The sequence below is a fragment of the Molothrus aeneus genome, chromosome 2 (assembly GCF_037042795.1).
Source record: "Molothrus aeneus isolate 106 chromosome 2, BPBGC_Maene_1.0, whole genome shotgun sequence".
Classification (NCBI taxonomy): Eukaryota; Metazoa; Chordata; class Aves; order Passeriformes; family Icteridae; genus Molothrus; species Molothrus aeneus.
In genome coordinates, this window is record NC_089647.1 from 80,389,182 (window position 1) to 80,414,181 (window position 25,000).

The window sequence follows — 25,000 nt, forward strand, 5'->3', positions numbered from 1 at the left end:
ACTTTTCATCAGTGTTGATTGCCAATTGTTCCAAATATTCAGAGACTCTAAAATTAAATACATATATCATTTATGTTGAATCCTCTAGAAATTCTCTCCTAACCTGAGTGTAGTCTGAAAAACTTGGGCATTACTGCCTGCTGTGTGTGCAGAATCTAAATTAAATATTTAAATCCATTGTCTGAATCTGCAGGTGCAAAATGGTGTGTAAAATCAGTAACTGTCCAAAAAAATCACTCAGAAAATAGATGCCCAGTTTAAATAATCAGAACTAATAACACTGTTACATCTGTAACTTCTGTGATTTCATGATTGCTGTAAAGATGTTTTGAATGCATCTATTTCTATGCAAATTCAGTGTGAATATGTCTGTTTATATGCAAATAAAACAGAATATAAGAAAAGGGATTTTTTTAAAGATAATTCACATCTTAAATGTAACCACTAAAATACACTGTAATATCTTTGTTCTTTTGGTGTAATTGCTATAATTTCTTGGAAAATTTCCGTCCATCTCCAATTGGGGCTGGGCATATTTTAGATAATAGACTCTGTTAACATAAAATTAAGGATAGCATCAGAAGCTTGCAAGAAAAGTTCTTTGCAAAACCACAAAAAATAGTAAAAAATATAGGGTAGAGCTTGAGAGTTACTGGCAGAATTAACATTTCAAAGCAAGAAAATATACAGTTAAGAGTCCCAAATTAACGTAATCCTCTCTCCGTAGACATCACACTCATATTCTTCTTTTTTCCTCTCTACCTGACAAGATTGTTGAGTCCAGTTTTCCTGAGGGAATCTTGAAAACTTTAAACTCATAAACTGAATGTTCACTTTTACAGATTAATGATAAGCATATATCCCAGAAACTATAGCTTTGGGATAGTTTTTATGCCTGAAAACTGTTTGTATTCCGTGAATTGGGCCAGTATTTTACACTTTATTATTCTTAAACAGCTCTGGAATCTCAAGCCCTCTTTGGAACTAGGCAGTTAAGTCCAATTTATCTTCAGGCAAATGCTCCTTTAAAGGAAATTCAGCAATGTGATTGTTCTATCTCCATAGTTAAGTACTTGGTTGGACTGAAGAGTACTTCATGTGTACAGAAATTTTTTATCCCCCAGAACAAATCCTGTGAGAGTAATATGACTCTGAAAAACAGAATGAGACCAAAAGGATGTGATTCTTTTCACTTCAGAGATTTAGAAGACCTCTAAGCCTAGATACTTTCTATACCAAATGATTCACCTCCAGAGATTAAACCATCCTCTAGTTCTTAAAAGAACTGTGTCTGATGGACTGAATTAGTGAACTTCTGCTCAAAGAGTCTCCAACTCAGATGAGGATCTTGTTAAGTCAAATTCTACATACAGCCAAGGGTGGAATATTGGTAATACTAAGAGTAAATGCTATTATGGTGTCTGATTAGAGTTTCTTTGTGTCCAGTGCCTTTCCTCCAAGCAGAATGTACCTTCAGCAGAGTCTGGCTCCACCTTCACTAGGCAGTTAAAAAAGAGAAGAAAGATGTCCTTTTCTTTTACCCTACTATGGGTGAGCAGAGTCTTAGATAAAACATGTATTTTAATAGATTATTTATTTATATATATTTAAAGCTGTAATGGTAACCTCCTTTTAAGGGGCTGACCTCTCTCTGAAGTGCACTCATGACCTCTTTTATGAGGTTATGTATGAACCAGTACCTTGTCCATATGTCCATATGTATGAAACAGTACCTTGCTTTTTGAGGTAAAATATCTCATAAAACATATTTACAGACTTTAGTCTTGGGTTACGTTAATTGTCTCTTATATCTTCAGGCAGAAAAAGACCATGCCTACACAAAGATCTTGGATTGTACTGGCTTCACATTAGTAACAGTAGTACTGATTGATTTATCTACAGGTTGAACTTGAAATAGAAACTTAATTTTTGTGATTATAAAATCATAATGTACCAAAATTCTGATGAAAATAGATTTACCTTTTTGATGAAGGAGGAAAAAAAAACCAAAAGCATTTTAACACAGCTCCCTTTTAAACATGAAATCATGACTCTGAGAATTTCAGCTTCATATAAATTCCTTATTAGGTAAGTATGACTTCTCCAATAACTTATTTGCAAACTACCTATCTAATAATTTATCAGCAGGAACTAATGAACTCCTCCACATTGTAACATTTCATTTAGGCTAGAAAAATACACATCAAATTGAAAGTCTTCAATATAGTATATATTCAAAGCACAAGCGAAAACTTAACCTTGGAGCTGCTATGACACACAAACTCAGTACATAAATTACTTATTTTAAATACTCTACTGATTATCATAAAGCAGACTGAGAAACACTGAAATTGCCTTTTTCTTCCAATATTCCATTTACTTTAATGCATTGTGTCAGTGTTATATTGATATAAAGATGTTTGAAAATGGTGCCTGTAATCTACATTTTTGATCTGTTTAAAGAGCTGCTGGCTTCAGCAGAACATTAATGCAAATCTAATGTACCTGCTGGTATGATTAGCTGAATCAAATGATGGCATTTAAGTAACACCTAAATAATCTTAATTAGGATCTTCAGCTCATCTTAGCACTTGGAACTCTACAGATGGATAGTCTTAATTATCAGCCTTTTGATTAGGATAACAGCTCTAATCAAGATGATGTGGTTCTGATAGACAGCATATCAGTAAATTAATGACTGTTGTTAAAAGGAAAACATAAGTGAAAAACAAGAGCTGTCTGCTATCTGGAACCTGGTAAAAGAATAAAGTCTACAGTATGTGAAGAAATTAATGCTTTTTGGGAAGAACATAAGTATTCACATTTGGTATGTGTGGAATTGAGCCAATAATAACGCCTACCCCCAGTTTCTCCCCTTCTATCCCCCCCCTAGACTAAATATGGATGTGTTCCCTCTTGCACAGGCACAAATCATAAGTAATGCAAATTAGTTTATAAACATTCCTTTTTGACATCTTGTGATTTTAAGAATGTCCAATGGACACAGGGCATATTAACCAAACATCAGTGAATAGCTTCCAATATGTAGGCAAAAGTAACAAATGGCTTTTCAGTGTTGTTAGTAGATGTTGTTCATTTGAAATGGAGGCTATAAATTTAAAAGTATTGCTACATCACTAGGAACACAAAAACACACATGAAAATGCAATACTTTCTTGCAGCCAACTTACATGGTGTAACATCTGCTTCTGCAATGTTTCATCATTCACTGCTGGAAAATAAAATAAGTGTTAGACTAATTAGGATACCACAGCGGAATATGATAAAGTGTTTGTTAACATAATCCAGATATTGAAATTATTATTTGAATGTTTAAAACACCCACTATTTGATTCTAATTACTGCACTGGTACATTTTATTTATATATCAGTAGGTGTTTGTAAAAGTTATTTTGTATTAGCAAATGAAGGGCATTGAAATACCAGCTCTTTCTGCCTAGTCCAGATCATTTTACTGTGTAATTTCTTACCTTCTGATGAGAGTGTGACTTATAGATAGGAAAAAAATTGTTTTCAACTTTAAATTAGTATCTTTGGGCTTACTTTTGGATATACACCAATCTCCTTACTGAAATAAACAAACTTCACCACTGTAATAAAGGGAAAGCAAAAAAAATCCAACCAAACCAAACCAAACCCATCCTAAACCACACAAAACCAACTGAATTTGAAGAGAAATAACTTAATGAATGTAGAAGTTAGTGCCTGGAGATGAAAACCAGGTATATTTTGGAGAAAAAAATAAGCAAGATGAGAAACATAGCTGACACCTAAAATAACAAACAGTGTAAGAGTAGCTTATGTACACCATCTTGTCAATGTGCTCTTTGAATATTCAAAGAATTTTGTTTTCACTTTTACACTTGATTTACAGGGAACACTGGCAAATCCATGCTAATCCTATAAACACTTACAGTGGAAACAAAATGTTATATAGAGAATAATTGATCTTCTATGATCAAACTGACCCTGCATTCCATGACAGTTAATAGGTTCATCTGATTAGGACTGTCTATAAGACCAAATGACCTGAGAAATATTGGTTTTGGAACACATGAAGAGGGAAGTTTTCAGGGGCAAGTGGCAGCCATAAATGCTTTTGAGAGGTGAAAAGAAAATAATTTTAAAATATTTGTGTGAGGTGGTACTCTTCACAAAATCATCTTTGGAGGAAATATTAATGAAGACTCAGCATTTTCCTGATTATATGACCTGACAATCAGTCAGGTCACACACTGCAAGGTCTCCTTTTGAAAGCAGAGGAGAGCAATGAGACTAAGGATGCTGAGGAGGAGAGCAATGAGGCTAAGGATGCTGAGAGTGTTAATACTATTGATGCAGGATTTCCATTTGCAATTTGGAATCACTTGATTGATTTATATGAAATACCAGGTCAAAGAGTCCAAGACAAATATAATTCATGACTGAACCATATTTGGTTGAGATAAAACTCCCCCAAAATATTATGGCTTGTGTAATTTCATGCAGCTCTTGATTGTCCTCAAAATCTCTCCCCATCTAATTTACAGTTATTAGAGATAAATTATCTAAAGAAAATTTTGGGCTTAAATTCTCCAATTATGCTGTCAAGTGGGATATAATCAAAGGTATATCTTGAAGTTCTAATACATTTAAACACAAGAAAATTTGTAAGATTTAGAAGAGTGTGAATGTTAAAAAATGCAAATAAAGCCAGATTTCGAGCCTCAATGCACATATGATTTTAGTACAAGCAAAGTATGCTTACTCTCTGCCTGTCTTCCATTTTAAGTGTGCTACTAACTTTGGCCGGCACTTTTGATACAAATTATAGCCTTAAGTATTTACAAAAAGAGAATAATAGAAGAGAAAAAAATGTTTATAAAAATATTTCTTCATTTCTTATATGCATACTTTTAAATATATCAGTCTGTTATATATACATCAGGTATAAAAAGTATTTCTAAAAGTTTTCTACATGTCCCCAGATCCCTCATGAATCTACATTCATAAAAACAAGATCCAGAATCAAACAATACATAAAAGATAATACCTTGATAATCCTTCCTCCATCTTCAACAGTCCAGTAAAGCCTGCATTTACAAAGGTAATATATGTTGACTAGAATAAGCACAAATATGTAGCTTATTAAATCAGGCATTTAATATAATCTAAAATGTATTTTTATACAACCTGCAATCTATCTGTTTAAATTAATTGATATTTATTAAACACTTGCATAGTGCTTGCTGTAACATTAGTTAAAAGTTGATTTGTAAGTAAATAAAAATTGCCAGTTTATATTTATAAAATAAGGCCCTGATCCTGCAAGAGGAACCATACTGATGGATTCTGGTACCACACTGTCCCCAGTAGGACACTCTGGAAAATACAGGACATCTCACAAAAGTCCACAGGAGACAAAAAAACAACAACAACAGAATTATCTAGTATGTTTTTCTTTGAGGGGTTTTGTCTGTTCTTCTTTGAGACCTTCCATAAACTCCATTAGCTGCCATGTGGTGTCCAATACCCTGAGAATGAAAGCTGAAATACTGAAGGCTGGATCCATATGGAATACAAGCTCTTTTCCTTCTGACACCTCTGTGGGCACACAGGGACACAGCAAGAGTGGCCCTGGTCTCAGGTGTCACTTTCTGAGTATTGTGTGTGTTTCCACCCATAATTTAGTGTTTGCATTCACAACCAGCCTTGTAGGACTTTGCTGACTCTTTAGAAGGCTGTTTTCTCTTCTTTAGTGTTATTTTGTTTACTTAAAGGAATTAAGCTCTCGTGTGTTTTAAAAAGTACAGGAATCCTTTAAATAATTATATTTTGTATACTGAAAGACTGAAATGTGGATGGATTTGGGAGGATAGGGAAGAAGAGAAAAGAAAGGGCACAATGTATCAAGACCCTGAATGACATTTGATATTGAAATTGCTCATCATTTACCATGGTACTAATTGGTCTCTATCTATGACTTTTCCATTTAAAATTATATGCCTCTCTGAAGTAGATTATGGCTATCAATTAATCACAACAATGACATTTCCAACTGAGATCTGGATCAGTGTTATTAGTGAGTGAAGTCGTAAAATTCACACCCCTCAAAAAAGCCTAAAACCCTTCAAATTTTAAGAGATGAATTTTCTAGGGTTTTTAAATTTTTCTCACTTACTTACACTTCTGCTTGTTGCTGATACAATATATCTGATTCAAAGTGTTTATGTCAGAAAGTTAAACCCATGAAATGTTAATGCCACATGATGTTAACAGGAACGTGGGAATTAACCACTCTCAGAAGTTGTAGAAATAATTTCTTGCTTGTCTTTAGAAGACTAAGTATTTCATTTATTTTCCATTCAGGTTTTTACCACAGAATTGGTTAATTAAGTGCCAATTTAAGACATATTAAGCAGGGAAAATTAAACTGAGTTTAATTTTGCATGAGTTTAGCATGCAAGATGTGAAAATATTTCTAAAATATATTTAGAACATAGTAATGGTGCTTGATTTCTTGGATTAGATATTTTATATGGACAGTATATGCTGACATGATGCCTAAACAGTAGGCAGAAAATTTTATAATTATCTTAATAGTTTTATTTTTTATTGGAGAATTTGCTAATATCTCTGTATGTAGTGTAAACATACTGTGGCTGAAATGTTTCAGATGTCTACCTATCCATTCAGTTGATCTGGTTGCTTCTACTAGATACTGTCAAGTAGGTTACACTTGAAATATATTTTAAAAATATTTTGATCACATCACTGTAAACACAAAAATATATATCTGAAGATACAGAAAAAAAAATCTCCTGATGGCTAAACCTCAAAAAGCTCCTTTTGATCCACTGCTTATCTACTTCTTATGCATCTTTTTTTTTCTTTCTTTTTTTCTTTTTTTTTTTTTTTTTTTTTCTGGAAGAAAGGGACAAAAGCATGAAGTGGTGCCCACCAGGCCTTTCTCTCAATGTAGTTCCAGTGCCCCAGTGAGAAAGGCTCGGAGTAGTGCTCAGTGTGAGATACCTGCAGTGACACATAGGCCTCCACCTTGAACCACAACCATTTTTTTTCCCCAGCTCATATTTCACATCAAGGAAGAAAATTCTTCACTGTCCCACTGTTGACTAAGATTGGCTGAGGCCAGACCTGAGCTATTCATATGAAATCATAAACAATTGTCCAAACTGAAAAGACATTCAATTGCTATACCTACATATTGTGCCATATTAGAACATATTCTGTTAATCTCATAATAATAACAACAATACAACAACAATGATTGTTGTGGTTTGTTTTGAGTTTGTTCTGTTCCCCCTTTTCTTTTGTCATGTTAAAAGGTCCTGTTCCAAACTCAGTTATCTGTCAATCCCCAAACCCCTCCCCAGTTTCTATGGTCACCACATGTATCTTTTTAATTCCCCACCCCCGATTGCCTGCCTGTCACTCGGCACCCCTGCCTCCTTTTCCAGAAGCTTCTGGTCAGGGTGTCGGGTGATTGGCTCAGGGACCGGGGCCCCTCCCTTAGTTGTACATGATTGGTTTTATCATTATGTCAATCCTCAATGTATCCTTCCCTTCCCTCTCCTGATTTGTTACCCCTTTCCCCTCCCACCTTCTTTAAAACCCGAGGTTTTCTTCACTTCGGGGCTCTCAGCCTCTGGATCTCGTGGGAGTGTTTGGTCCCTCTGGGGCCCAGTAAACCCGATTGAACCGAGCAACTGAGAGATGCCTCTTCTTCCTGCGGCTCGGAGTTCAGCGGCCACGTCCCCAAGGCAGATTAGTGCCTTAGGCACAGTACCCGGCTTCGAGTTGGGGAAGCGCCCCTTCGGCTGGAGGCGGGCTGGTCATTCTAGCCTGGGCGTGTTTCTACCGGCCACACCGCTCCAAACAATAACAATAGTAAACTTAAAATAATAGTCATGGGTATTACAATAAGTAACAGCTTTAGGCATGATACTCTATTGACTGATCAAACTTTAGACAACAATTAAAATGTGCATCTGACCAAAAGCAAAATTACGTTTCAAGGGAGGAAGGTGATGTGTGTGTGGGTGTGTATAATCACGCATTTTATTTTCTTTGTATTGCAACCAAGTCCTACATTTTATTTTGTATGCATATGAATTATTAGCATACACACAAACTCACACATATACATAAATAAATACATATTATATATATGTACACACACAAACACATTACACTTGCCTATCTTACTATTTCATAAGACCCTCTACTTCAGATTCCAAATAGCCAAATAGTCACAAACTGTTAAATGCATCCTTGTCCTGTAGTATGAGTTAATTTTCTTTTCTTATCTGGTGCATTAGTTTTCTTCTCTTATCAGGCATAATAGAAAACAAGATTCAGATGCCTGTTTTGAACATAATGGAAAAACAAGTTGAATTTTATTCAACTAGGCTGTTCTAAATTCTCTTTGAATGGATGAAACAGCTCAAAAAATTTTCTAATGGCAGTTTTACTAAGCCCCAAATTTAATTTTTTTTCTGTGAAAATGAATTTGTTGATTTCAGTGTATAAATATTTTCAATTAAAAATCAGTCAAGTAACCAAAAAAATAATCAAGCTTGTTTTCCTAAAAATCATAGTTGTTGCAATATAAAGATTTTTGTACCTTTAAGAAATGAACATTCATTGGTAGTGTCTAATAAAGAGTCAAACTGCTCATCTGAAACTAATTTAAAAATTATCTATTTCAATGTAGTTAGAATAATGAGGATGGACATAACTGATATTGACATTCATACTTTCTTTTCATTTGTGCGCTGCTGACCATATTTCTATCCTTGAAATTCAAAATTATTAAAATATTTGAAAGAATTTTCTGGAAAATAAATTGATACCTATAGAACATTGAATTGCTTTTTCAAATTTTTAGCTCATACAAGCTAAGCTTTTCCTAAATGTATAATTAAATCAGAAAAAAAAAGCCCACAAACATTATTTACTTGCCAGAGGTATTAGCTTCAAAGCTATATGCTAGGTTAAAGTACTCCAAGTGTTCTTATTAATTTCAGGAAAAACTGAATCTGAACTTCAGATATTGGAAAATTAATCTTGGGCAAACAAGGCTTGACACTAATTGGTTACAATGCTTATGATAACAAACTGTTAGCAGAGGAGACTTAGAGTGTCAATCGTCAAACAGTCAGTTGTATCAACAACTAAATGCTTATTTAATCAAGTTGCAGAAGTTAATCTTAGCAGAGTTCAAGTTTATTTTGTTTCTTTAGGTTTTTGGGGGTGGTGGAGGCAAGGAAGGAAGGAGGAGAGAGGCATGTGCAATATGCAGGACATATTTGATGTAAAAACCAGATTTTAATAAAATTACCTTCCAAAGATTTAACTTACATAGACTGAAAGTGTGCAAATAGCATCAGAAATTAATATCCATACTCAATGTATGTAACTTCTGAATTTTGATGGAATCATAGTGTTACTAGGAGTGAGACATTTCCCCCTTTGGTTTTACTGTATTTTAGCTATTGCTGAAAAACTCATCTGAAAAAACCATTTTTTAGTAAATTAATAATAATTCAGTCTGGTTTTAAATTCTTCAAGGCTTATTTTATCTCATATGGGTTATGGATATAGCTAGAGAATATTTTTGTACATGATTTTGAGAAAATAGAGATATAAACCAAAGCTAAAATTAGCGCTTGGTTGCTTGCTTTGTTTTGGGGGTTTTGTTGGTAGTTGTTTACTTGGTGTTTGATTTTGCCATAAGGTCTGAATAAGGCCAACTTAGAGACCACAACATTATTTTTTCTGATGAAATAAGGAAAAAAATTACTTACTTTCACTTTGTTTTGTTTTCTGTAAGATACAGTTTGAAAAAACAGGCATACCACTTAAAGAGAGTTTGAAATGCTCAAGCCCATTACTTTGTGATTTATTTTTAATGCAAAAAAAAACAAGTAGAAGCAGTCAAAAAAATAAAATATGTAAATCAACCTCCAGTTGAAAGAGCCTATCTAAAAGATAGGTTAACAGGAAAATTTTATGTTATACAGAAAAAAAATTTCTTCTGATGTCAGGAAATTTCTTTTCTGATAGTGGCACAATGATAATAAAGTCCTTTTGAACGTCAGTGCTCTGACACAATTTGATGTTTTCAGCAGAAATTATTAGTTTGGTATAATTTTTTAAGATAGGAGACATTGATTAATGTTTTTTGTGTAGTCATGATCAAGATTACAAACAGTTAAATGTTTTGAAAATATATGAACGCAAATATAGAAAAAAATATCAGAGTTGGGAATAGAAATGTTTACAAATTTATCCTTATTTAACATATCTGTATTTTCTCCATCCTGAAAAGAATCGTTTCTGTTTAGATCTGCAAATGCAATTTGGAAGCTATCTTATGATGACAATGGTGTCAACCACACTTCTGGTGGTTGACATCACCATATCCTAAGCCTAGGTAAGTAGGAATATTTTAGAACACCAATATGTGAAATAGCATTGATATTGCTATATCATTTTTAAGAGAAATAAAAGAATTCTATTATTTTCTTGAAAATATATATATGGTCAGTGCAGCTCTTTAATCTGAGACCTTGTATTTTTTACAGAATAAGATAGCACTTTGGCTTTTGTCCTTACAGATGAGCTACATTGGTCTTCTATTAAATTTATAAAAAATATTTTAAATTAGTTCTTTTCATAGTGATAGTTTCATTCAGTAAAAAAAGTTAAGTAAATTGATGCAATTTATTTTGCCAAAATTATTCATTGCTGTGACCAAAAACTGAAATCCACTGTGCAATTCACTGATATCTTTGTATGTCTATACCTGGTTTAAATATTCCTCTCTTGCTCATTCCCACCATATCTCACCAGCCATCTACTAATTCAGATTACAGCTATTCTGTGCAGGCAGGAATTTTATAAAAGAGACAGATGCATACACTTTAATGCAATTTATAAGAATAATGTTTAGTATCTCTATTCTGTATTCAATTGCCTTCTCAAGTTGGCTGCTCCAAACAAAAGACATTAACTTCACAATGGAAAGAAAATGGTCAGGGAAAGAAATAACAGTTGTCCATAGGGAAAGGAAGATCACTGTTAAGATAACATAATTGCTTTTGAGACAAATAACTTTGGAGTTCTTTAATACTCCCTGAAATATGTCTCTAACCTTTTCCTAGTACTGTATTACCCAGTCAGTCTAACTACAGTTATTTCATACATGACATGGATGAAGAATGCCTGGGTCAGGTATCCTTCAGAAAGCAGTATATAATCAGGAGCACTGCTGTCAATTTGTGCTGGCTTTTTTCAAGGAAATCTCACAGGCTGACTATCTGCCTCGGTTCTGGATAGCTCTAATATCACATATCTTTATTAGCATATTCAAATAGAACTATTATCATGTGGTAATTCCATTTCAATCCAGCCTGGAATTTCTAAAGATGTTAGCTGGTATTAAGTGGTATTGTCAGCTGTACTCTGGATGTCAGCATTAAGTTATGTGAGTAAGCTTCTGTACCAAAGAAGTCATTTCCTCATGCTCAACTTGGAGGAAAGAAGCAAGAGAAAGTAAAAACTGTTAACTCCAAAGATCAAATATCCTTTGCTTTCTGGTAAACCTGGTCAAATGACTGATACTGCAACGGGAATTGATGAAGTGGTTAAAACTGGTGTGGGAGTGTTTTGAATGATATTGTTTGATGTGGCAGCTCAAAAAATTCAACTTGTGGCCTGATTCAATGTGTCTGATTTTACCTAAAACAAATTAAAAAGCACTCATACCACATTTTGCCTGGAGAAAATGTGCAAGTAGTTGCAGCAACTTCAGCTGACATTACAGGAACTTTACAGGGCTTTCTCTCTGTGACCAGTGGGATGAGTGCTCACAGATATGCATACTAGGATGTCCTTTACTTACTGTCAGGATAAGGTCCTTCCTACCTCTCCTTTATTAGTAATTCTGATTTCTTGAAGGAATTTTCCATGGCTTATACTGAAATTGGAAGAAGTAAGAATGAAATTTGCACTCTCAAGACACAGATTTTTTATGAATAAAAATATTTTCTAAGGCATTCACTCTTCAGTTTCAATAGAGAATTTAAAATAGTCAAGCTTCCCCCTCCTCCCCATTCACATTTGCCACTTTCAATAAATATAAACCACATTCTTTTAGCAGGAATCAAGGGGATGTCTGTCAAAGTTTTTCTCTCTAAGAATATATACAGACTACCACATGGACATCATTGTATAACACTTAATCATCTTAGATCTCTTTTGGGATACCTTATTACTGATTGTGTAATGCCTGTTATAATACTTTGATTGTAGTTAAAGTTGCCACATGGGATAGCCATGGGGTATCCCAGCTAAGTAGCTGCAATAAAAAAAAAGTTTAGGAATCACCATGAACTCCACTTGATCAACTTGTGGAAAGTACATTGGGAATATAATCCTCCACTCCCTTTTGCACATAGACCCATAAACCTGTATTTAGCTGCCAAAACAGCAGTCAAGGAGCTTTAGGCACATTCCCGTGTCCTATTCACTAGACTAAACTGTCTGTCATAGCTACAGCTGACAGTTTAGAGAGGGGTGTTTGAGAGATGTGGAAGCTACTGCAGTATAAAAAATAAATGAGAAAGAATACTGCCAAAGAGAGTAGGAGCAGTGATCAGAGCACTAATGAGGTACTAAAACATACCCTGAACAAGCTTGTGTATATTGCTTAACTAAACAGACATTTATTTGTTCAGGGTCCAATTTTAAGATATTAGTTAATTCATATGTCTTTGTTTATAAATGTTTGTTTTAGTAAATAAATGTAACTTTTTCCTTTTCACATGTTTTGTCAAAAGTTATTAGAAGATGGGACATCTGCAATCTATGAGTCCAATCTTTAAAAATTTATGTGTAAAATTCAAGTCTGGTGGGAACAAAAAAAAGTGTTTGTCTTTAAATAAACAATAACTATTACCTACACTAATGTTATTTTACAAGGTGAAAATAACTTTTAATTTATTTATTACAGAAAAAAACCCCTCTGTATCTGGGAAATTTTGCTATTTATATCCATAACAACATTTTCAGGTACTGTGCAGGTGTTAAGTGTTGCTCATGAAATACAAATTTTTGGCTTAATGTATCAGCAGGGGAAAGTAGGAAAGTGAATATAATGTAAACCATCACAATGTTTTACTATATTTATATAAGTAGGAGGTCCGGAAGAAGACTTCTCCTATTGGCTCCTCTATCACTTGTGAAACCTCCTGCATATTTGTGCCCTGCTGTGATGTCCCACCTGCAGATAATGGGGTGGTTGCAGTCCCCCACAAGGGGCCAGGCCTGTAAATGTGAGGTTTCTTCTACTGACTGAAGAAGGTGCCATTTATTCTCCATGATCAGAAATCTATAGCAGTGCCACATGTACTGTTTAACCTACTAATCCTGTTCTTAGCCAGCTAAAATCTTATCCCTAGGCATCTTTAGGCATTACTGCTGCAACTTCTACTTCTCAATTTTCTGTGTCTCCCCAATCACTTTAAATTCTGTTTAAATTTGCTTAAATTAATTGAATTTAGTGGTGACACTTTTACTACTGATCTCTAAAACACAATAATTAAACATTTCTCCCCAGGAAAAAAAATATTTTTCTCTAATCTACATAATGCAAGCACCTTATATATAAAAATTCAATTTAAGAATACCATATTTCCTACAGATCATGAGAAAATTAATTAATTGAAGATGATGATTAAATTAATTACATCAATTAAAATATAACTCTAATATAAATATCTGTATGAATTTTGAAATAGGATAATGTAAATCCTAATTTTTGCCAAAAGATGGTATTGTAGTTTAAATACATAGCTATAAAAGACAAACCCAAACTAATACATCATTGCTAAATCAAAGTCTTCCAATCCTTTTTGTCTTTTATCTACCCAATTACTCCTTCTGAACCTTATACGTGCTTCAATTTGTCCATTTATTGCTGGGTTTGTGTTTGGTTTCATTTTATTTTGTTGGTTTTGGTTTTGTTTTTTTTTTTTTTCCCTCCAAGTACTTTTATAGTAATCCAGGTGGAACTGTAGCATTTTTTGTTCTTTATGCAGTGTACATGGTGATTTGTATTCATTTGAGCTTGTTTTCCATGTATGGCATTTTTAGTAAGGCAAGGAGTAACCTTACTATTCTTCCTCTCCTGTTAAAAAAAAATATTTTATGTCTCATCTAGGAATTTAAAACAATAAACAAAGTGTCTCATACTCAGGCCCTGGCAGCAACAATGCATTTGAAGTAAGATAGCCTTTCCTATGATACTGCATCATTTTGGGGGAAAGCAGAGCCAAGATACGTCTATTGACATAATCAATATATTTCAAGCCTGAAGATGTTTCTGAATAAAAATGATGCAACTACTTCAGACTCTTTCTATTTGGCATTTGAGATCATAATACATAATAATATTGAATATAAATTATATGTGTTACTCTAAAGATGCCTTATTATTTCCTCTCCTGTGCCAAATGCAGCTCTTAAACTGCTAAGAAATCATCTAGTACACAGAGCACAAGGTAATAACAGCTTCAGTGAGGAACTTCTTTGTCTTCTGGGAAGCCTTATGACAAAGGAGGCATTCATAGTTAAAAGTGCCTTGGATGCATCCAAAAGCATTTTACTTGAACAATTAAAAGTGACAACAAAAAAAAACCTCTTAGCAGACTTCTTTCCCCAGGATATTCTAATGGTATTTTCTCTCTCAGTACTCAATGATCTGGTGAATTTTGCCCTTCTTGTTAATACAGAAGTATAATTTTTTTTTTTTTTTATTCTGAGATAATATAATATGTTGATTTTTTTTCCTGAGCTATAGGAGCTTGTAGCTTTAGATCTTTACTAGGTTTAAATTTCTTACTTAAGTTTTCACCATACTATTCACACCAGTAGCAATGTTAAAGCAGCAGAAACACTGGTTAAACCTAGAACAAAGTAGAACTTTCTGAAAAAAAGAAAAAAAAAACAACAAAACCACACACACATAAAATTCAGTGTAAGTTAGCTCACTATGCTTTTCACAGCACTTTTTTGGGGGAGGAACAGGGGACCTGACTAAGCTGAATCCTGTCTTTTCGACAAGTTGCTGTATGCAATATCAAAATATGCAGTCTCTGCAATAAGAACCTTATAAGGAGATCAGAAATGAAAACGATCAAGGAAAAACCACAGGAGATCTAAGATTTAGTAAAAAAAGTGCAGGAGGCCGTTGTCAAAACCCACAACAGAACTGAAGTTTCCTGGCTTCCAATCTGCTGCCCCATTCATTAAATGACAATGTTTTTCATTAGATGTTGAGTCAATTTCTCAGCAAGCAAAATTATGTACTTAGTAGCTCTCTATACATTTTAGGATATTATAATATCTTTTAGGATGAAACTTTCCTTACAAGTATAAGATCACATTATTGTGTTGCTGGAAGTTAATGGGCTTCCCACAACTGCTGACAATCTGAACTACCCATCTACTGGCCTGTTTCAGATGACTCTGGTGTTCTCAAAATGACTCTTCCTCACTTTTTAAGTATTTTATTTTCAGGATAGAAAAGGCTGTTGAAGTGCAAAAAGTAAACTACATATTTTATTACTTTTATTGAATTTATTGTGAGTAATGGCAGGCATTTTGAATAAGTAATGCTGCCTTATGTTCTACAAACTACTTTTGGAAACTGAAATAATAAATCTCATAAATTGTGTATTAAAATAGTAAACTGCACATTTGTAAGACATCCTCATTTATTTCTATAAAAACATATCTAAAAACAGGGGGCTGTTTGCCAAGGAGTCAATCAGGTAAGTCCATATGTTATTGATTTCTCTTTTCCTCTGCATCATTTAAAAATAAAATCAAAACTGAAAAGCATAAACCCTTACACTTTAATATGCTTTAAATTAATTTCTTTCTTCTTGCATTGTCTATGGCAAGCAGGCCTGTAAAGTCTGCCTGGCTCATTGAATTTTTAAGGTCAGTGTTAGGGCCTGTTATGGGATTCTGATGTTATTACTTGGTCAAAACTCAGTCCTCTTTTTTGCTTATAAGTAATTTGTACATGACTTGTACATGTACTGCTATACAGTTAAATAGAAAACAATTTAAAAGTGAACTTAAAAACAATGTGTCATATTCAATATCAGGCAGAGACTAAGAGAGCCTAACCCTACAAGTGGCATATAGATCTTTTGAAATTTATGTGCATTGTACAAAAGCAAAACAATAGTTCACAGTAGTGGAGAAATCTGGGCTTAACACAAGTTCTTCAGAGGTGTTAACAGACCCTCGTGGCTGCTGTCTTCTTCTCTGGGTTTTACCAGCCATTGCATTTATGAGACATGGCCAATATTGGGTAGATAAGTTGCCTTCAGGTCCTTTTCTAGAAATGTATAGGTAATTTGAATAGAAATTTCTGAAGAGTTTAGAACACTTAGAAAACTATGTGTGACTTACACCACAGCAACATGGATTAGTTTCCTACTAACCAGATTCTTAGCCCAGACTCAAAAAGACTTAACAGATCAAGTAAGAATCTGCTTTTACTGTGAAAAGCAGTAAAATGTTTTCTGCTTCAGTTTAACAGTTTTTCCTTTAAATAAGACTTTAACAGCTCAAATAAGCTCAAGCTTTCAGCTGTGGCATTCTTTGCCTTTCTTCACAACACCTTTTAACTGCAAATGACATGCAGCGCTAAGAATTCTGAATTCCCTAGACCACTGAAAATCAAGAAAACTTGATGCTCTAAATTACAGGAAATCAGTTTTGTTTTGCTTCTCACTTTATCATCTGGCAGAAATTTTATTAGTTGGGGTTTTTTTTTATGAACTTGTTATTTAGTTTTTGAGATCAGATGCAGGCTGTTATGAGTTTTGAATTATGAAAGGATGTACCACTAGCTGTTTCAAAAATTTAAAAATTGTTTATGTTTCTAAATGCTTTAAAAACATTAAATGTCTCAGAGCGACTATGACAATACTACCAACAAATAATTCTACATATAGGGAAGAAATATAAAATCTAGCAGATTTAATTAGGATTTTTTTTTAATATTTTGTTAGAGTTCTGATGTTTTTTCAAAGTTAAGCATTAATTGTCATGGGAATTGTAAGACTCAAAGAGAAGCCTCTTGTTTTTGGCAACGGGCGAGCAAAAAATTTGTTTCTGAGATATTACTGTTAAAGCTCAAGCTCAAAATTTCAGCAAATGGGTGTAGTTGACATTTATAAGATAGCCACTTAATGAACTTGTTGCCAGTCATGAGTAGCAACATTTTTGACTATGCTTAAGAGATGCGCTTCGATGAAGAGCAGAAGTAGCGATGAAGGCAAACCATTGACAGATAAGTCTTTAAATATTTGCAATTTCCAGCCCTTTTCATGCACTATAATAGTCATGGACTTGGGTTTTTTTTGGACATAGGCAACACTTTTAAAGGATCATATTTCACTGTATTGGAAATTGAGCTACTAAACTTAGAACTGTCCTGGATCATGCCAATGGTCCCTCTCTCTACCTGAGAGTTATGCTTGTAAGGGTGGTCAGCAACAGTTTCTTAGTGATGTGACAGCGTAAATATACAAAGTTCATTTCCTCAAGAAGTTCTTTCAGCTTGCAGAAAGTAAATGGAGAGTTAGAGCTGAAGAATTATATTGTATTTCAAGTTTGGAATTAATTCCTTTTGCTTCTTGAAAGAAAATGTCTGAGGGTTGACACATCAGCATAACTGTTTAAAAGGTGCATTTCAAAGCTTGTATTGGCTATATATGGTGATAATTATACTGCTGTATAGTTTCACTAACGGGTTATTTATTTATCCAAGCAGGTGATACAAGCAATTCTGTTTGGCTTTTTTTTTGACCAGTCACAAATACTATAAGCAACATACCCTTTGGGTAATTAAATCCAATCTCTTAAGAATGTAAATGACTATTAGCTGAATTAATTTACATAATGAATACATTTAAGAAAGTTGTGATAATTAGGCTGTAGAAAAAAAAACCAGCCAAATTCATTGAATAAATTATTCATTGTTGGTTTTGTCTTTTAATTATTCATTCATCTCTGATTTTAGCAAATAACAATCCTCATGTTCAGCAGCTAAATTTGCAGTAGAAAAACCAGTGAAACTCATGTTTCACTTCCATGCAGCGTTGGTCCCACAATTCATTGTTGGGCTGTTAATTTCTGCTCTGGTAACTTATTTATTTTATGAATAGTTTTTCCTTTGGTAGACAGGAGTTCATCCATTTTATTTAAAACTTCTTGATATTTCAAGCTGTATTTTAGTCTTGTTTCTGCTTGGAAAACAAGAGATACACTTTGGATCTCAGCTTTTTTCTGAGGAAGTCTAGCTACTCTTTGTGAGAAACATGTTAAGCTTGTTCTTTTGGCTAATTGACTACCTCTATTTATATTATTAAGAAAAACTCTTACAGTGTTTTGAGGCTTTTACCTTTTGAGGTTTTGGTCATGTCTTGTTATACGTCTATTACATTTCCTGTACTTTTTTTCACATTTACTGCAAAACATTGTGACTAAGAAGAAAATAGAAGAAAAATTAATTAGCCTTTATGTGGAGCCCAGCTCCCAGATCCATTACTTATTAATCATTGTGAGCACTTCCCTTTTTTAAAAAAAAATTCTCAAGTGTTTCCTTTTATTAAAACTGTTTAAAAGATGATTGCATCAAACTTAGTAGCTAAGCAAAAGATGGTCATAAAGCCTTTCCAGAAGTACCTCTCCAGATCATGTGCAGTTTTGTGTGCCACAATATAAGAAGGATCTAATGCTATTAGAGAGCTTCTGAAAAAGGGGCATGAAGATGGGGAAGGATCTAGAGAGGAAGTGTATGAGTAGCAGCTGAGGTCACTTGGCTTATTCAGCTTGGAGGAGACTGAGGGGAGACTTAATTGCAGTCTGCAACTTCCCTGTGAGGAGAAGTGGAGGGGCAGACACTGATCTCTTCTCTGCAGTGATCACTGACATGACCCAAGGCAATGGCATGAAGCTGTGTCAGGGGAGGTTTAGATTGGATATCAGGAAAAGGTCCTTCACCTAAAAGGTGGCTGGGTACTGGAACAGTGGAGCAGGTTCTCCAGGGAGGTGCTCATGGCACCAAGCCTGTCAAGTACTTGGACATGGTGATTTTTGGGACATGGTGATTTTTGGTTGTGCTATAAATACCCAGGAGCTGGACTCAATGACCTGTGGATGTTGATTATCTGGACTTCAGCAAAACCATTGTCACCGTCTTCTATGGCATACTCCTGGAAAAGCTGGCAGCCCATAGCTTGGACAAGTTCACTTTTCACAGGGTAAAGAACTCTCTGCCTGGATGGGCTCAATAAGTGGTGATGAATGGAATTCATTTTGTGTCTGGTCACTAGCAGTGTTCCTAGGGATCATTATTGGGCCCAGCTCTATTCAATCTCTTTATTGATGATATGGATGAGAGAATTGATTCTACCCTTAATAAATTAGTGGATGACACGAAACTGACTGAGAATGTCAATCTACTGAAGAGTAGGAGGGCTCTTCAGAGGGATCTGGACCAGCTAGATGGATGGGCTGAAATCAATGTATGAGGTTTAAAAAGACCAAGCTTCAGGTCCTGCACTTTGGCCACAAAAACCCAGTATAGCACAATAGACTAGGGGCAGAGTGGCTGGAAAACTGCTCAGCAGGAAAGGACCTGTGGGTGCTGGTTGACAGCCACTGAACACGAGCCAGTGTGCCCAGGTGGCCAAGAGGGCCAGTGGGATCCTGGCCTGTATTAGCAAAAGTATGGCCAGCAGGACCAGGGCAGTGATTGTCCCCTTGTATTCAGCACTGACGGGGCCACAACATGAGCCCTGTGTCCAGTTCTGGGCTGCTCAATCCAGGAAGGACACTGAGGAGCTGGAGGGAATCCAGAGAGGGGCAACAGAGCTGGTGAAGGGTCTGGAGCACAAGTCCTGTGAGGAGTAGCTGAGGGAGATTGAGTTGTTTAGCCTTGAGAAAGGGAGGTTCAGGAGTGGCCTTATCACTCTCTACAATTGCCTGAAAGCAGGTTTTAGCCAGGTGGGGGTTAGACTCTTCTCCCAGGCAGCAAGCAATATGTTGAGAGGACATAGGTTTAAGCTTTGACAGGTTTAGGTTGGGCAGGTTTAGGTTGGATATTAAGAAGAATTTCTTCACAGAAAGGGTGATTAGATGTTGAAATGGGCTGCTCAGGGAGTCACCACCCATGGAAGTGTTTAAGGATAGACTGAACTCGGCATTCCATGGTCTAGTTGAGAAGGTCATATTCTGTCATAGACTGGATTTGATGATCACAGAGGTCTTCTCCAACCTCATTAAATCTCTCATTCTGTGATCCTTATAGGTCTCTTCCAACTCAAGATATTCTGTGATTCTATAATTTCTGATATAGTACATACTAGAACGCCTTAACTTATTTAAGCTAAGATCCAAGAATATCTGATTTTATATATTTTATATATATAGTCTTTTGGGATATTCTTCTTGTCAATTACACTATGACAATTTTAGAAGGCCGTAGTTAACTGTCATAAGACACATCCACATATGATGATAGAGTAGTTTCTATCTACAGAAATCTACAATATAATTTACTGTATAACTCTGTATTGTGAATTGTAAAGTCCTTCCATAACTCAGTTTTTTGACAGTTGCAAGGACTGTATCAAGTTTTGGAGAATGAGTAATAAACATTAGCATGGGCTCTTATCAAGACACCTGAGAAACAGCAGTTTGTGCTCTATGAGCTTTCTATTCTTGCTCTCAAAAGATTAATGAAGTGACTTAGCAAACATGGATTTGTTGTTGAGAGAAAGTAGACAGACAACACAAATAAAAACAAGATTATGGAGAACGTCAGTTCGTTCTTTCTCATTAAAATGTTATCACTTGAATGTTCCCCGTCTAACTTCTTGGTAAGGAAACTACTTGTCTATTTTTCTCAAGTGACACCTTATCTCATGTTTTTAGCAGGATTTGTTAGGGGTTTGTTAACCCTCTTGCTGAGTACAAAAGTTTCACTAAAAGCCAGGCTGGCATTTAAATGTGTAATGCTCACCATTCATTGAAGATAACCTCTTCCTCCTACTAGATACTCCCCTTATTTAACAATTTCTGCATGCTGGTGAACATACATGTAGTGTACAGAACTACACACACAGCCTGGGGCCCAAAACACTTTTTAACTCTCATTGTCACCCTTGCCACCCATTTGATTTACTGTCTTTGATTGAATAAGCATTCACCACAGTGAATTTCATAATTCTCTTTCAAATATTTTTCTCTCAACCATTATAACAGAAGTGACCATGACATAAAAAAGCATAAATGCAGATTTAATGAATTGCAAAAATCCATTTTGTTTTATCTCTTCCATATATCTCTCTCCAAGCCCTTTAGAAATGGAACTGCCTGGGGAAAATTAATTTAACAGAGCATATACTGGAAGAAGCCTCAGGAATCCAACGTGAGGTCCTGGATGTCTAATACAATAGACTAAGCAGAGAGAAGATGTAGTGTAAGTGTTCTAGAGGTTTTGTATTCTTATATTTCCTTTAGGCTTCTGTTAGACATGGAGGGCCAGTGTGTCTTTCACTTCCTTACCTGTACTACTTCCCTGCCCTTCCCCTTCTTCATAGGTCAATTTTCTTTTTAACCAGAGATGGCTAGAACCAGAGTGACAATATATATGCTAAAGTCTGTATTTGAAAATGAAACTATGAAACAAAAATAGTAGCTTAGTGATTTCATGGAATCATTTAGGATGATGGGAATCATAAATGGAAATTACAGAGTTGGTTAAATCATTTCTAGGTATCAGAGTCATTCTGAATCTGGAAATATTTAGAAAGTCTGCATAGCTTTACTTAAGTTGAAGCAAACACTGACAATTAATTCTTCACAACAAGCTGGAAATACAGATTTCAAAAACAGAAACACCTGCTTACCTGGAACACAAAATCAAACAGAGATTCAAAATAGTAGTAAGGTAGAAAATCTTGGACAAAATGTTCAAATTACCAGTACAATTTCTTCTGGAATCTCTGTCCCCCAAAGTGCCTTTTCTGATTCACATGATAAAAATTCGTAAGAGAAGATTCCTGTTCTGCTTAAAATCTGCTCATTGACTTTCAGGAAGCTTTTTTTCTTGGCTTGGCAAGAGCAGGCACCTTTGGGTCAGCGAGAATAAAATAGAGGCACTGAAAGGTTTTTCTTAACCTTCACCATGGGAGAAATGAATGTCCTTCCAGAGACACTAGACACAAGCTCCCCAGCAGATGCATTAATTTGAACATGTGACCATACACGCTGACAACAATTTCAGTTTTTATTAATCTTCATCAATCAGGTCCAGGAAATACCAACATGCTCAAATATCCCAAAAGATCTGCAAGTTGTACAGATATTCCAGAATTAAATTATTTAAGAATTCTGAATAGTATGAAATTATATAATCATTGGCACAGTAGTAAAGATAAGTTTAGCTATATTCATTCTGTAATTCCTCTCGATACAAACAATGTAAACACAGTTCAGTGCCCATTTCCTCCTTGCCAAGCACAACTGCACAATTAGATGTCCCAAAGGTAGAGTAACCACTCAGGAATTTGAAAGCTAGCAAAACATAAAAGTGAAGAAGGACAACGAACAGCTCTCTGAAAGACATGTTGATTACCAGTATTAGGTCTCCTTTCCTTAGGTAAATGGAAGCAGACTATCATCAACATTAGACCGCCTTTGCTTAGGAAAATGGAAGCAGACTATCTCTGTCAAGAACTGAGTGTTATCATTTCTGAAGAGAAGTCAAATGCCATTTCTATTTGCTTGTCAAAAGGAAGAAATTATCCTCCCCAGCCACACATTATTATCCACCATCTGTGTGACAGTTTCTCATAATTACTTACATACGGCGTCTTTGATAAGCCTTATTCCCGATAAACAGAAAATAAAATTAACTCTCATATTAGATCACTCACTGAGAAGACATGGAATAAATATAGTAGAGCTTTAATTTTTCTCTTTCAGAAACCTGACAAGACAGCTGCTGAAACACAGACTTAGAAATCTTTGTTTAGAAAGAAATTCTAAATGAAGCTACAGCTTTTGAAGCCTAAATATTCTGCCTGGTCAATTGGAAAGAAATAGTTCGTTGTTTGCTTTAAGAAATGAATCAACAGCTAAACAGAGGATAATGCAGATTTATATGATAGCCAGTGTTGTTTTCTTTCTTTTTTTGTCACTGTATTTTAAAATCTACACCTGAGTTAGGTACTAGTGACACATTCAGATGGTTTATTAAAAAAAAAAGTTTTGTTTTTATGATCCTAGACATCTGTTTCACCATCAGCTTAAGAAGGTTAAGCCATCTGATGACAGATCAATTATTATACTATTAATAATTTGCTGATGTTATAGTCATGACTTAAGAAAGAAGTGATAACCCATCTGTTCCTGAATGGAGTAGTTTTGAATCAAAAAAAGAAAATGGTATGTTACTTGAAGCATATCAGAAACAGTTTCGTTGCTCTACTGATTGGCTTATTGTGCAAATGTATCATTTACTGTGAGAAGAACTGAATGTTGTTCTACCAAAAGAAGTGGAAGTTATGATGATATTTCATATACACTATGGTCATTCAATACTCAACTGAGGATTAGCCAATTAGGCTAATCATTTATGTAGTCTTCAGTTTTGGACCTGAGGTTTTTTTTAAGTACAGTACCTTCACCATTTATTTTATACCAACTTTATTATAAAACTGCCATCTATTTTTCTCTGATGCCTGTCATTGTTGAAGTGAACCTTTACTATTGACTTCAAGTATCAGTTATATGGCAATATAATCTAAGGAACTTGAAGTAAAACTGATTTAAACCAGATATTGAATTAAATCCACAAATAGTCCAGCAGAAAATAAAATTATAGGTGAGCAGTTGTTGTAGCCATATAAACTCTTTTAAAGGAAGAAAATTTTATCTCACTAATAAAATTAGGCTGACAATAATCTTCACATAAAATATAGAGGAATACAGAATATCTAAACTTTTAGAGGAATACTAAAGATCTAGACTTTTTTTGTCCTCATGGCAAAACTACCTGTTTTGTGACTTAGGACTATTAATTTTTCTGAGCCACAGGGAAAGTATTTAGAATCTAGGGAAAGTAGCTCAAGAATGAAATATTTTTGAATTTCAATCTTAATTATGAAATAAGTGATTTTTTAAATTGATTTCCATTTGTTCTTAGTTTTTAGGAAAAGCATAATGAACCAATTAATTCACACAAATGCAAAAAAAAAATGCATTAAATTTTAGCCTAATACTAAAGAGCACTTTCAGACAGTAAATATTAAATTATCTAGTGCGAATAGCTCCTCTGGAATTCAAAAGTTATGTTAGTCAAAAAAGGGATTGAAAGTTCAATACATCATACAAATATATGAATATTAGCTATACCATTGAAGTTAACTCATATCTGTTGCATATTTTACTTTTCTTTACCTGGATTCTAATAAAATGGGATAAGATCAAGTCTACTGATTTTGGGTGAGGTAAAGTTAATTTTCTTGATAGTACATGGTAGGGAGCCTGTTTTGGATTTGTGATGAAAACAGTGTGGTTAAACCTAATTTAGTTTTTGTTGAGCAGAGCTTGCACAGGGTCAAGGCTTTTTCTGCCTCTCACCCCACCAGTGATCAGGCTGGGGGTGAACAAGGAGTTGGGAGGGGACAGAGCCAGGACAGCTGACCCCAAATGACCAGAGGGAGATTTCCTACCATAAGGCACCATGCTCAGCAAGTGAGGAGAAGGGAAGAGGGAGGAAGGGGGGACTTCTGGGGCTATGATTTTGTCTTCCCATGTGACCAAGAACAAGCATTATGAGGAATGGCTGAAGGAGCTGGACTTGATTAGCCTGAAGAAAAGG